This window comes from Globicephala melas, chromosome 13 (genome assembly GCF_963455315.2).
Source record: "Globicephala melas chromosome 13, mGloMel1.2, whole genome shotgun sequence".
In the NCBI taxonomy this organism is placed as follows: Eukaryota; Metazoa; Chordata; class Mammalia; order Artiodactyla; family Delphinidae; genus Globicephala; species Globicephala melas.
In genome coordinates this window covers 12,455,757-12,471,047 of record NC_083326.1, presented here as the reverse complement: position 1 = coordinate 12,471,047, position 15,291 = coordinate 12,455,757, and the positions used below count along the sequence as shown (strand labels likewise).

General features: G+C 40.3%; 1 protein-coding gene across 6 annotated transcripts in view; it reads right to left on the bottom strand.

The window, feature by feature from the left end:
• The window catches only part of WDR7 (WD repeat domain 7), a 374,489-nt gene extending 360,779 nt beyond the window's left edge, over nt 1-13,710 (bottom strand). For 3 of the 6 annotated variants that reach the window (XM_060310354.1, XM_060310358.1, XM_060310355.1), the window contains exon 1: nt 13,474-13,710. The gene's annotated coding sequence lies outside the window, so the exon portion shown is untranslated. Of the gene's footprint in view, nt 1-13,150; nt 13,309-13,473 lie in introns of those variants that run through there. The other 3 variants (XM_060310357.1, XM_030868017.2, XM_060310356.1) reach the window with 2 other exon arrangements.
• Nucleotides 13,711-15,291: the final 1,581 nt, after the last annotated feature.

Below are 15,291 nucleotides of genomic sequence, written 5' to 3'. Positions count from 1 at the left end.
GCTTGCCAGGGAACCCAAACTGTAAAAATAAACGTTGAGGTTCCTTTTAGTACAAGAGTGTTCATTACATTGTTCTTACTGTTTTTGTGTGCTTGAAAATTTCTCTAATTGTTAATGGGTACATGGAAAGAACTTTAGTGTCCATAAATCAGGGATTAAATAAATTATTAGAGTCTTACAATGGAACACTGCAGCATGAGATATGAAATAATCTCCAAAATATATAGTGGGATGAAAAGGTGCAGTACAGTGTATAAAATACATTCGCATTTTAGGTTCTAAAAGGGGTATATATATGTATCTACACACATCTGTAATACACACACACACAAACGTTTAGAATAATTCTGTAATGATACCAAATTTTTAAAAAAAAAAAACAGTAATGAAAACTACCTCTGAAAAGGAAGAGTAAGAGAAGTAAGAGACTGGATTGTGTGGGAATCCTGATTCTCAAGATAAATCCTTTGGTCTTAAGGGGTTTTTTTCCCCCGGCCTTTGGGTATTTCACTGTATTCCAAAAGACAGTTTAATAAATAAATTAAATGGCCCACGGGACTTCTCTGGTGGTCCGGCAGTTAGGACGCCGCACTTCCACTGCAAGGGGCCCAGGCTCGATCCCTGGTAGGGGAACCAAGATCCCACAAGATGTGCAGGGCCAAAATAAATAAACAAATAAAATAAAATCCATGGCCGTGATTCACCAGGTTCTTTTATTTTAAAGATGCACATACACACACAACATGGAGTTTTCAAAAAACCGTTTAACTTTAACAAGTATTTGTCTTTAGCCTATAACCTGTTCCAACACTAGCTCCTCTCTGCTGTGAGTGCCCTGTCCCCAAACCTGTGATTCACTGCTCCTGCAACCACGTTTTCACAAGATTTTCTACACACTGGTGCAGAACACTCGTCACTTTGTGTGTAGTTATTTGTTTACAAATGCATCCATTCCACTAAAATCTGTTTCCCTGAAGAGTAAAACCAAATCATCGACATAAGCCCACCATCTTTGTTATTTAATCATTATCAAGCAAACTGCATTTCACTGGGATTTGAGGTGACTTACCAGCACCTAGAATAGTTACAGACTTTTACAAGTGACCAATATGTACTTAATGAAAAAACAGAGAATAACAATAATTAGCATTTATTAAGCTTTCACTGTGTGCCAAGCAAGATATTTCTGAGGAAGGACTATCTCATCTTTTTTGCTAAATCTAATTCTTCCTGGACTCTTTGAAGGATCTTACTCCCTTAATTATCCTTTCACTGTCTACCATTTCATCTGTCTTTCAGTTAAATTAGGCTTTGTCCTTCAAACATGTTCACATCTCATTTTTGTCCAAAACACTTTCACTTGTTAATAGCCTCTGCTTGTAAATCTAGTAATCGCTCTCTCTCTCTCTCTCTCTCTCTCATTCATTCTTTCTCTCATTTTATCTCTCTGTTTCTCTCACTGTAATTACAATCAACATCTTGAAACCCACGGTCTTAAACATAGTGTTTCCATTTCCTTACTACAAAAGGCCTCATGTAATCTAGGTTCTATCTTCAAACACACCTAATCTAAGGCTGCTCAAGATTGCCCTCCCTCTACATGAAGAGGTCAACATTTCTCTAATGTGATACTCCAGGAAAGAACTCTCCAATATTGCAGAGCGAAGCAAGGCCTTAGGAGAGAAGTGAGGAAAGAGAGGATTCTTTGACATTAATGGACTGTTGATACCTACTCTTTCTAACCATCTTACTCAGTCCTTACATTATATTCAGTCTTACACAGCTACTAGTTTGACACGGCTGATCATTTGCTAATTCTCAACCCTCTCTCTTTGGTTTCTGGTACAGCATACTCTCCCAATTATCTTCTTCCTATTTTTTCAGCTTTATTCTGCCTAGCTATGTGAAGGCCTAGAAAGCTCTAAGAAAACTTCAAGGAACAAGGGAGGATCTTTCATCCCTGTTTTTCACTAGATTTGGACTTTTTTTTTTTTTTTTTCTTTTTGGCTGCACCTTGCAGCGGCCTGTGGAATCTCAGTTCCCCTATCAGGGATTGAATGACACAGCAGTAAAAGCCTAGAATACTAACCACTAGGCAACCACAGAACTCCCAAGGGAATTTTTTTTTTTTTTTTTGACAGCTGACTTCTCAATTAAAGTCAAAAGACCATGGAATGATATTTTCAAGTGCTGAGGAAAAAATAAATTGTACACCCAGCAAAATTTTTATCAAGAATGGGGGTGAAACTTTCAGATGAAAATTGATACAAGTGTCATCAAAAGACCTTCCCAGTGCCAGTTATCAATTTATTGTTTCTCAGCTCCAAATTCACCCTTCTGCTCTACAAAAGTGGAGATGAGCTCTTTATTTTTTTTTAACATCTTTATTGGAGTATAATTGCTTTACAATGGTGTGTTAGTTTCTGCTTTATAACAAAGTGAATCAGTTATACATATACATATGTTCCCATATCTCTTCCCTCTTGCGTCTCCCTCCCTCCCACCCTCCCTATCCCACCCCTCTAGGTGGTCACAAAGCCCCGAGCTGATCTCCCTGTGCTGTGCGGCTGCTTCCCACTAGCTATCTATTTTACGTTTGGTAGTGTATATATTTCCATGCCACTCTCTCACTTTGTCACAGCTTACCCTTCCCCCCCCCCATATCCTCAAGTCCATTCTCTAGTAGGTCTGTGTCTTTATTCCCGTCTTACCCCTAGGTTCTTCATGACCTTTTTTTTTTTCCTTAGATTCCATATATATGTGTTAGCATACGGTATTTTTTTTTCTCTTTCTGACTTACTTCGCTCTGTATGACAGACCCTAGGTCCATCCACCTCACTACAAATAACTCAATTTCATTTCTTTTTATGGCTGAGTAATATTCCATTATATATATGTGCCACATCTTCTTTATCCATTCATCCGATGATGGACACTCAGGTTGTTTCCATCTCCTGGCTACTGTAAATAGAGCTGAAATGAACATTTTGGTACATGACTCTTTTTGAATTATGGTTTGCTCAGTGTATATGCACAGTAGTGGGATTGCTGGGTCGTATGGTAGTTCTATTTGTAGTTTTTTAAGGAACCTCCATACTGTTTTCCATAGTGGCTGTATCAATTTACATTCCCACCAGCAGTGCAAGAGTGTTCCCTTTTCTCCACACCCTCTCCAGCATTTATTGTTCCTAGATTTTTTGATGATGGCCATTCTGACCAGTGTGAGATGATATCTCATTGTAGTTTTGATTTGCATTTCTCTAATGATTAGTGATGTTGAGCATCCTTTCACGTGTTTGTTGGCAATCTGTATGTCTTCTTTGGAGAAATGTCTATTTAGGTCTTCTGCCCATTTTTGGATTGGGTTGTTTGTTTTTTTGATATTGAGCTGCATGAGTTGCTTGTATGTTTTGGAGATTAATCCTTTTTTGTGGCTGCACCGTGTGACATGCGGGATCCTAGTTCCCGGACCAGGGATAGAACCTGTGCTCCCTGCAGTGGAAGTGCAGAGTCTTAACCACTGGACTGCCAGGGAAGTCCCCCAAGGGAATATTTTTGAAATTTGATTGTTCTTTTAATAAAAGGCTTAAGATGATATTTACTTTTCCCCTTGTGATTCTCCCCAACGTTTTATTACAAAAAATGCTGAATATACAAAAAGTTTGAAAATAGTATAAAGATCACTCAAGATCACTCCATAAATAATATTTTGTCAAATTTCCGTTGTCAATAATGTGTATATAAAGCGAGAGATTTTTTTTTGCTGAGCCATTTGAAAATAACCTACACATATCATGACAATTCACCCCTAAATACCAAGCTTAAAAATAAGAACATTTTCCTTCATAAACACAATGCCATTATCACAATCACCATTATCAATACCATAATAATCCTCTAATAGTATCTAAAATCCAGTCCATATTCAAATTACTTTGACTGTCTAAAAAATATCTTTTATAATTTTTTTAAAACCAGTAAGTAAAATATTCAAGTTTTACTGACTGCATTTGGTTGTGATGCCTCTTTACTCTTTAGTTCTAGAAGAGTCCTACTTCATTTTTCATATTAACTTTCACTCTTCGTATTAACTTTAAATAAACAAAACCAATTGCTTGTAGAAGGTTCCAGATTTTATATTTGTCTGATTTTATTTACAATGTCATTTATCACATGTTCATCTATCTCCTCTTCTTCCTATAAACTGGAAGTTGGATCTAAAGGCATCATCGAACTCAAGTGAAACATGTTTGGCAAGTATCCTTCATAGGTGATGTACACTTCACACTGCATCACCACAGGAGACGTAACATCACACTGTCCCACTATCAGTGATGCCACCTATGACCACTTGACTAAGGCTATTTTCCCCTTTAAAACCATGAATAACCTATGGAGTGATACTCTGATAAGACCATACTGTTCACAAAATCTCATGGGATACTGGTATCCCATGTGATTTCTAAAAGCTATAAAAAAAGATTACATATGAAAAATCTAGTATCAGATCAATGTTCATTTCTCTATCTTGCCTTTCTAATGCTCAAATGCAAAAGCAAGATGTATTTCTAGCCCAGGAATACAGGCATTTTCACCAGAGAGTCAATACTGTCTTGGTCTGTTTGCTTCCTGTGCCCCAAGGCAGGCCCTCTGAGACCTGCAGACAAAAACAAACTCAAATTCTCTCTCATGAGAACAGGCACACATAAACAACAGCAAGCAGGCCTCCACTACCCACCTACCAATGGGGATTATGAAAAGCAGGGACTACAGACTAAATAACTAAACCTACTTGCCACCATTGCAATGAATGAAGAAAGAAATCTTTAAAGGTTTATTCAGATTCTCAGAACATCCCTACATCATTTGTCAAAAGTGTTCAAGTCAAATTCATGGTTTGATGAAGGAAGTAGTCATTAATATTATGAATTTTCTTTGTGCTTGTGCCTTTGCTATCAACTCATTGAAGACTTAGAAAACACTGAATCAGGTAATGAAGACTGTTTATTATAATGCAATGAGATAGCTAGATCATAAAATGCATGAAGGAATTACTGAGCTGCTTCCTCAGAACAAAGGGTGTCTGGAATTAAACAGCTGTGAGGGACACCACCTTCTGAACACCAAGCTTGTCGCTAAGTTGACAAGATAATCCTCTCTTATTTGAATGGCAAGAAATCTCCTCCCAGTGAACTTGACACTTTAGGATGGCTTTGCTAAAGGAAGTTCCAGTATTCTGTTTCAAAAGAACATGTGGCATGAGCAGATGGCAACAGAAGACTACACTTACTTCTCATTGCTAAGACAGCCCTGAGCAAGCAAGAGCTGGGTTTTGAAGAACTGTAGAGCTATCTGGTCAAAAATAAATCACAATTTTAAAAATGATTCATAGATTTTGAGGCATATGAATCACGTTTTAAATTTCTGCAGCTAATTATGCTCTATCCATCACCAACCTGCCTCAGTTTCAAGAGTTACTGATTAACCTAAAAGCAAACTATGCCCACCAAGTCCCTACATTTTAGGTAAACAGATCCCATCTGGTAGAACCAACTTCAACCTTATCTCCCGAACCACCTCTAATCTCACCTCCATCCCCAACCATTCCTACTGCTTTCCCTCACACTGTCATCAAAACTCTAAACTGAGCACTGAAGCTTCTCATTGTTCATAAATTAAAATACCCAGAAGAAAAAACAAACATGCTTTCCCAAATAGAAGATGAACTGTCACAATATGGGGATCAGTAAGCTGTGTTGAGTAAGTATGAAGATTTGAGAGTCACACTAACTAGGGCAGACCCAGCTCCCCCATTTATTAACTGTAACCTTAAGGAAATATGTACCTCTTTCCAAATCAGAATGTCCTCGTTTGTAACATTATCCCCCTCCTTATATCAATGCATAGATCATAGAAAAGTTTCCACCTGTCACACAAATGCTCTTGACAAGGTCACCAAAACCTCCCCATTGCTAAACCCAGTGTCAAGTCATAATCCGCATCTTTCTTGACCTACCAACAGCATTTGGCATAGTTCATACTTCCTCCTCCTTGAAACACTTTTTCACTTGGCCCCCAAGTCTTCACACTTTCCTGCTACCTTTAGTAGCAGGCTAAAGTCCATGGCTTTAGTCTCTATTTTTCCTCATTTTCTGACCTTTAAATATTGGCATACCCAGAGCTTAGTCCTTGGACTTCTCTCCTCTGGCAATACTCCCTCCCTCCCTCCCTCAGTGATCTCACCAAGCCTCGCAGCTTTAAATACCAGCTATACATTAACAATTTCCCAATTTCTAGCTGGTGGCTCTCTTCTGATTCCACATATGCAGTTTCCTACTCAACATTTCCATCTGGATAGCTAATAAGCTTCTCAAACTTGACATGTTCAAAAGTGAGTCTCTGGTCTTCTTCCCCAAATCTGCCCCTCCCACAGTCTTCCGCATCTCAAGTAATGGCAAGTCCATCTTTAGAGCTCCTTCAACCACTTTAGGTCTCTGCTAAAATGTCATCTTCTCAGTGAGGCCTTTCCTGACCAGCATAAATTGCAAACTCCACCACTCCCATGGTATTTTATTATACTTCTCCAGAGCACTTACAGTCATTTAACATACCAAGTGTCATACTTATTTATAGCCTGTCTGAATCTGCCACTATAACACAAGCTCCAAGAAGGTGATGATTTTTGTTTTGTTCTATACTGTATTCCCAGCGCCTAGAATTTCTGCCACATATGAGGTACCCAAATATTTACTGAATAACTGAACAAAGTAATGAATGACGTTCATTTGCTTGGCTTTAAAAATGTTGTACCCATCAATAAATTAAAAGACATCTTGATTTTACATGCTTCGGATTTCAGAGTTTCTTTTCAATGAGTTTTTCTATAATAGTGCCAACAATTAACACAAGTCTCCTTAATCAACTCCCTGTTAATGTACTAATTGCTTTTCCCCAGCTGCAGGTTGCACCTATATTCTAGCCTCTTTTACTCTGTGACACATACACAACAAGACATGTCTTAGGACCTATGCAGCAAATCACCTAACATAGTTTACTTTAATCGCTACCACACTCACCAAGGCCTGTTGGGGAATCACAAAACTGTTTCAAACTAAGTAAACTGATACTGCATTAGAGCGAACTTTTCATTCCCATTAATGGTGGTTTTTTACTGTTTGTTTGTATTTGAAATGTTTAGAAAAAAGAAGAGCCCTTAAGGAAGACAGCCAAATAAACAACTTGAATGTGAGAACAGAAGGTAACTGGCACATTCTATCAATCTGTTATCATTGACATATACTAACTACCAACATTCAGAGAGAAATATGTATGTGCAAAACACTAGTAAAATGTTTTCAGTGAGTTTGAAGGGTCATAAATTACAATTGCTAACTGAATGGGAGGCAGTGGTTAAAAAGCCACGTCTTTCCAGTAGTTTTCTATTCTACAAGAGCCTACAGAATAACTCCCAGTACTTCAGAAATTTTCTCCGCCCTGAACTGACCAGGGCCCTAACACTTTATTGTTCCAACATTTTTTGACGACTACTAACACAAGAAACCATCAGCCCAAAAAAACCTACATTTTCATTAAACATCACCAACACATTTTGGAAAAGATGCCTAATTTTATTTAGAATATTTACTATTTTATGAATATCGTGTATATGTTACTTAATAGAAAACAAAAAAATTCCACTTGGACAGGACTTTCTGAATGCAGTCATGGTGTAGGACTTCTTCCAATAATAGCTTTTGTGCTCTTATCAGCAAAGTGGCTTTAAGTATCAGATACAGATCAAGGCAAATGAATGTGCACAGAGTTCGAATTCTAAGTTAACATCACAATCATAGTATCTATAAGTAGAAAGGTAAGGTATCCTCTTATTGATGACAGGATCTCACTGAGCCATACATAAGCTCTCAGTTGGTTTTGCCCACGATCACTGGCATGCATATATGTAAGATTACGAACTCTCTGTAAAGTGCAACAATGAATGGACAAAATGGGACTAGAACCTATAAACCCCCATACTCTAATCATTGAGTTTATCCATCGCAACAAACAAAACAGTGTCACAGAGAAATGTAACAGATAAACCAGGAATAAAAGCACTACCTAGTTCCAGGCCTAACTCTACAAGTACCAAAACTATTTCAAGATTTATACTATGGATTTTGATCTCTGTCTAGTAGAACACACACACACAAAGGTAGAATATCAATATATGAAAATCAGTAGCATTTTCTTCTATCAGCAATAATCTACTTTAAATTAGTATCTATTCACGATATTTTTTAAAACTGCAAAGAATTTCTTCCTGCTCAGTCATAAATGGAAAGCCATTCCATGCTCTTGGATAGGGTGATCTAGTATTATAAAAATGTCAATTGTCCCCAAAATAAACATATAAATTCAATGCATACTAAATCAAAATTCTAGTTGTGCTGTCTTTAGAAACTCTAGCTCCAAAATATATAGAAAAGAATAAAAATCCACAAATAGCTAAGCCAACTTTGAAAATGGAAAAAGAATGGAAAACTTGCCTTACCAGAAATTTAACATCATTAGCCATTTGGGAAACATAGATTAAGACCACAGTGAATTATAGTGACAATTACCAAATGCTGGCGAGGATGCAAAGAAACTCAATCTCTCATACATTGCTGGTGGGAATGTACAATGGTGCAGCCACTCTGGAAAACAGTTTGGCAAGTTCCTCAAAAGCTAAACGTACACTCACCATACCACCTAGCAATCACATTCCTAGGCATTTATCCCAGAAGACGTGAAAAAATATATCCACAAAAAAAAAACTGTACAAGCATGTCCATAGGCAGCTTTATTTGTAATAGCAAAAAACTGAAAACAGCCCCAATGTCCCAGTGAATGTTTAAACAAACTGTGGTACATACATACCATGGAATACTACCCAAATTACACAACTGTTTAGATGAGTCTCAAAAATTGTCTCACCCAACAATTCAGATGAGTCTCAATCTCAAAAAGTCACATGCTGTCTAATTCCATTTATACAGCACACCTTTAATGATCAAAGTATAGATGGAAAATTGACTAGTGAACAGGGGTTAGAGATAATAGAGGAAGGGAGACGGAACTGACTTGAAAGGGGTGGCACAAAGGAGGTCTTAGTGGTGATAGAGTAGTTCTGTATCTTGACTGCAGTGGTAGTTACAGGTATCTACCTACACAGGTGATAAAATGGCATAGAACTATATACAGGTATTGTACCAATGTCAATTTCTTGGTTTTGCTATTTCACCATAGTTGTATAAAATGTAACAGTTGAGGGAAATTGGGTGAAGTTATATGAAATGTAACCATTGGGGAACCCAGACCTCTCTGTACTAGTTTTGCAACTTCTTTAATCTATAATTATTTCAAAATAAAGCTAAAACAAAATAAATAGGAAAACTTACTCATGTAGGAAAAAATAACCATACAAAGCCACAGTACTAAAACAGCATGATATTAGAGCAAGAGCAAACAAATAAGCCAAAGGAACAGAAGGCAGTTTTCAGAGCTTCTATGAGAGGTTAATATACAGTAAGTGTGGTACCACTTATCTGCGGGAAAAGGAGAGAATGACACTAGGAAAACTGGCACACTATATGGAAAATAAACTGGATCTCTGCCTTGTGACATGTAAAAAGACACTCTGGATGTATTCAATACCTATAAATTTAAAGGAAAACTATAAAGTTAGTAGTACATAAAATAGGTAACTGTGACACAGAACTGGGGAAAGATTTCTTAAACAAAACCCCCAAAACACAAACCATAGGCAAAAAACTTTTAATTTGATTATATCAAGTAGAAAATTTCTGTTCAATGAAGGACATCATAAAAAAAAGTTATAGACAAATGACAGAATAGGAACAGATACAATATTTAAAGGACTCGTATCTAGGAAATACAAGGAGCTTGTGAAGGTCAACAAGGCGTGAAACCTCAGAATAAAAATGGGTAAAGGAATAAACAATTTTACAAAAGGGAAAACCCAAAAAGATAAAATGCCCATGAAGAAAGGCTCAAACTCATGAGTAATAGTGAAATGTAATTTAAAATGAGATTTCACTTTGCATCCATTCGTCTGGAAAAAGCAGAGGGCTGGATAACACTAAGCATTGGTGGGGTTACAAGGATACAGAAACTTTCCTGAACCACCTGCAGGTGTAGAGACCACAGCAGCTTGTTCTGGAACACAATCTGGCAATCCTTCAATAAAATATATGAAAACCCTATGATCCAGAAATCACATTGCTGGATATGTATCTCAAAGAAAGCATCACAGAGGTCTAAAAGGTATGTTTATCACAGTATTGCCTACAGTGGTAGGAAAATGAACGTTACATGGGTATCCACAAATAGGACAGTTGGCATGTAAACTGTAGTAGATGGAAATTCTGAAGTACTGTGTATCAGTTAGAAGCAATGGACAGCAACACAAATAGATCCTTAAATAGTAGAGAGTAGGGAGCGAAAAAACTTTAATGAGATCATGCATGATATCATCTCTATAAATTTAAAATTTGGGTGCCCAGGGGGACTTCCCTGGTGGTGCAGTGGTTGGGAGTCGGTCTGCCAGTGCAGGGGACACAGGTTCAAGCCCTGGTCCGGGACGGTCCCACATGCCGCAGAGCCACTAGGCCCGTGCGACAGAACTGCTGAGTCTGTGCTCTAGAGGCTGCGAGCCACAACTACTGAGGCCCACGCACATGGAGCCCACGCTTCACAGCAGGAAAGGCCACCGCAATGAGAAGCCCGTGCACCGCAATGAAGAGCAGCCCCCCCACCCCCCGCTCGCCGCGGCGGAGAGGGCCCTGGCGCAGCAACAAAGACCCAATGTAGCCAAAAATAAAATAAACAAATAATTAAATAAATTTATATAAAATGTGGGCACCCAAAACAACACACATTTAATAACATACCAACAGAAGGATACACATCCTACATGTCAGAATGGTTGTCTACGGGTTGGTGGGCAAGGGGAGGGAGTGGAAACCGGATGTAAAAGACAGTGAATGGAAAAAAACCGGAGATACACGTTGAACAGCCCAATGATGATGACTGAATTGAAGAAATTAACTCAATCCTCTGCATTTGAGGTACAAAACAAACTTTAAGGACTCACCTAACATAGAGGACACCACTAAGGCTAAATGTCACCCTACCTTCCGATGGCAAAGGCACAAAACCAGCTCGCTACCTTTGGAGTCTGCGATGCTAAGCCTGTCACACAGATAGATCACCTCGCTTCCTCTGCCTCAAAACATTGCTTATATCCAAATGAAAACCAAAGGAAATTGTAAGATCTCACTCAGTCCTTGAACCAGTCCACGTTCCTGTTTCTTGCCTTTGGTGAAATGTCTTGGAGTGAGGGGCTACCTCCGAGGTTCAGTAACTCACTGAGTCCCACCCTAATCTCTGAGCTGAGACCTGCAGAGCCCACACTCTCTTAGCTGAGCTGCCTCCGAGGTGGAGTACCCAGGGTGGACACTGGGGCAGAGGCAGCCATGATAGCTGCTAGAAGCTGGGGTGAGGCTCTCCCCACTTTACTGAAGAGACTGTGGGTAACATTTGCCAGTTATCACTTACTTATTATTCTGTGTTGGAATATGAACCTTAGTCCCAGGATCTGTGCTTTTTACCACTTCGCTATACTAAGAAGGCTCTGAACTTGAACCCAAGTGTAAATAAAGGTTGGTATTCCCCCCTATTAAAAAAAAAAAAAAAAGAAAAGGCTAACTATCTCAAAATTTAAGTTCCCACAGTGGTATTCAAACAAGGCAAAGCCCAGTCCCTTTGAGTTATCCAATTATCAAGATCTTTTAAAATTTAGCTACAGGTGGCAATAAGAAAAAACAAAGTGTACACTCCGGTCTTGCTGTTAAGTAGGGTTTGAAGTATTTTTAAAATAAAGATAGACACTTAAATGAATTTCTCACAATAATCTCTGAAAATTAACAATCTCTGAAAATTAACAAAATTTAAAATATAGACACTTAAATGAATTTCTCACAATAATCTCTGAAAATTAACAAGGCATGTGTGGAATCTAAAATATGACACAAATGAACTTATCTACAAAGCAGATACAGACTCACAAACATAGAGAATAGACTTGTGATTGCACAGAGGGAGGGTGGGGGGGGAGGGATAGATTGGGAATTTGGGATTAGCAAATGCAAACTATTATATATATGTACAACTGAATCACTTTGCTGTACACCAGAAACTAACACAACATTATAAATCAACTGTACTTCAATAAAAAAAAATTTTTTTTTTTCTGGTCACACCGCGCGGCATGCAGGACCTTAGTTCCCCGACCAGGGATCGAACCCGCGCCCCCTCCAGTGGAAACAGGGAGTCTTAACCATTGGACCACCAGGGAAGTCCCTTAATAAAATACATTTTTTAAAAAAAGGAAATTAACAAGGCATTTACTACGTATTTATACTGTTCTGTTTGCCCGATTTGAAATAATAAAGGCATTTCAACACATTATTTTCACTTTTAAGCTGTCCTCCACCTCCATACTGTCACAAATTACTTATAAAGAAGTGTGTGTGTATATTTCAAAAACTCAATCAATTTCTCTCATATAACAGGCAATTCTTGACATCCTGCCCATAAAGCCCTAAACAATAAACGTCGGAAAGAGTCACAGCTTGCCTTTTTTGGCTCCTGGCAAATGCTAACGCAAAAGCAAGCTGTAGCTCTCACTGAACCCTAAATCAGCAGCATCAACAATTTCAGTGCTGTCTGTGATGCAACTGTAGCTGCCATAGTTTCAAATTGTAGGACCTGAGAAACTGACACAGCAAGTGAATCAAAACATAAAACGCAATTTTTGAATCTAAGGCAGGGTATTGCTAACTCCAAACATATAGTTTCATAACGCTGGGACCCACTAGTAAGGGAGCAGGCATAGCAGGAATCCTCTTAGACCAAGTCTTAGGGCAAAGGGATGAGAGCGGGCAGGTGTACTAACAGACGTCTCAGTACCTTAGGCAAGGGCAAACTAAAGAGTACCAGGAGAGGCTATGTGTACCCCAAAAGCAAGCACAGCATTTCCCAAAAGCACTGTTAAGAACCACCCACCCATCAACATTAAGCATCTCACCCCGTTTAGATTGCCACTGCGGGCAAGGCGGTCCCGTCTCAAGACCAAAGCCAGTGTCACCAGTAGCAAATGTCACTCACTAGGCCAAGGAGTCCCAGAGACCCCTGGCAGGACCCACGCTCCAGGCACAGGAGCCTAGTCGTGGGCCTGAACCTGCAGGCGCCGCACAGACCAGAGCTTCCAGCAGCTGCGCTCTGACAGCTGGCACCGCCCCCAGTTGGAGCGGAGCTGTGACCCTTGAACCCCGGCCTCTGACCTTCACGTTAAGGGCACATTCCGCGCTGGGGTCCCCCCCGCCCCGGGGAAGCTCGAAAGCCCTTTACCTGTCACAGCTTCATCTTATGCCTCGATGTTTTCTGTCCCACCACCTGCAGGCGTCCTGGCAACGAGGACAAGGCGAGGACGTATCCAGAGAGGAGGTGGGGAGGGCAAATCCTCGTGGGAAAACTTTGGACAGTAACCCCAGCCCAGCCTCCGTCTCTCCAGAGAGGCTGCAAGCTGCCGTTGCCGCCGCCACCGCCACCGCCGCTGCAGTAAATCAGCTGACACCAGCCAACTGCCGTGACTTTCCCGGCAACTGTCGCAAAAATGAGGGGGAGGGAAACTCCCCTCATTTCCCTACAAGCCTGGCCTAGGCCGGCTCGAAAAGAGCGGCCTGCGTTACCATGGAGACCAAACGGAGGCTACCATGTCAGCTGTGGGCAGGGAGTGTATGGCAGCCATTTTTGTTATGGGAAGGCTTGTCTAGGCTTTCTTCTCGCCTCGGAGTCCCATGCTGGGAGGACCAAGATGGAGGGATGGATGAAATGGCAAGTCTAGGTGTTTGTGTCCTGTGACCAGGATGTTGCCCTGTGACCAGGATGTTGCAGATTTAGTCTTCTGCTCCCGAGACTCGGTCCAGACTCCTGGAAAGTGTTAGCTCTGGGACTTGGTTACTGTTTTCCTCTGACCCCGATCTTGGCTGTTGGCCCCGATGCACAGGGCCAGAGGAGGAACTCGGCTACTTAACTAGGGGAAGTCTGACCTTGTGCAACATTCCTGTACAGTGGAGAGAATGAATGTACACTCGTGTGGGCGGCAAAGAGTGGTGGACGTAAGTTCTGCATTCAGAGAGGCATGTATTCGGATCCCGGTTCCTCCACTGCACACTGTTAGTGTCATCTGGGGCATCTTGCTTTTTCTCTTCAATATCCCCACATACGAAATAGGCATAATAACCTCGTGGATGTCTAGAAGGTTAAACAAGGTCAATAGATGTTAATTACTTATTATGCTTGCTTATCTGCCTCCCAAATATTTGGTGAATGAGTGAATGAATGAATGGTAACCAAGGAAAAAACTCGTGCTATGCTGGTGACCAACAGTCAGTTGTGTTAAAAAGATAGACAATATATTCATTCCCTGGCTTTGTTTTTCCTTTGTAATCTCACTAATGGGTTTATAGGACAAGTAAGAATTCTATTGCAGTCCTCAGAAGTTACTGTGTGTTTGAATCACCTGGGGAGCTTGTTGAAATGAAGTTTCTGATTCCGTAGGTCTGGAGTGGGGTCTGAGATTCTCCCATTCTAACAAGCTCCCAGGTAATGCCCATTCCTGCTGGTCCTTGGATCACACCTTGATTAGCAAAGTCCTCTTGGATGGGCCCTGAAGCAGCCAATTAAGGCATCAGAACAGAGAAACAACTCCTTCAGACTGGATCATTTCTTTGTTAATTTACCAAAAGAGAGCTAAGTGTTGGTTTGGTCAAAAACCAACAAAAGGAATGTTTTGTTATTCCTGCTCTATGCACAACGTAGAAATTGTGAGTTAAGTTTCATTCAAGGAACTTATGAGGACTATAGACCTGGAAATAGCCTCTCAGTAGCTCTGAGGGGACTGCTCCTAAGAGGTTGGGGAGTAGCCAGTTTATAAGAATGAAATTTTGGGGACTTCCCGGGCGGTCCAGTGGTTAGGACTCGATGCTTTCACTGCAATAACCCAGGTTCAATCCCTGGTCAGGGAACTAAGACCGCACAAGCCTAAGATCTCGCAAGCTACGCAGCGAGGGGGGCGGGGGACAGGGGGTGGAGGGGTGGCTGAGTGCACCTTGTCTGGGGAATACACGGGTCAAGCATACATCTTCCAAAAAGTTATTGCTAATC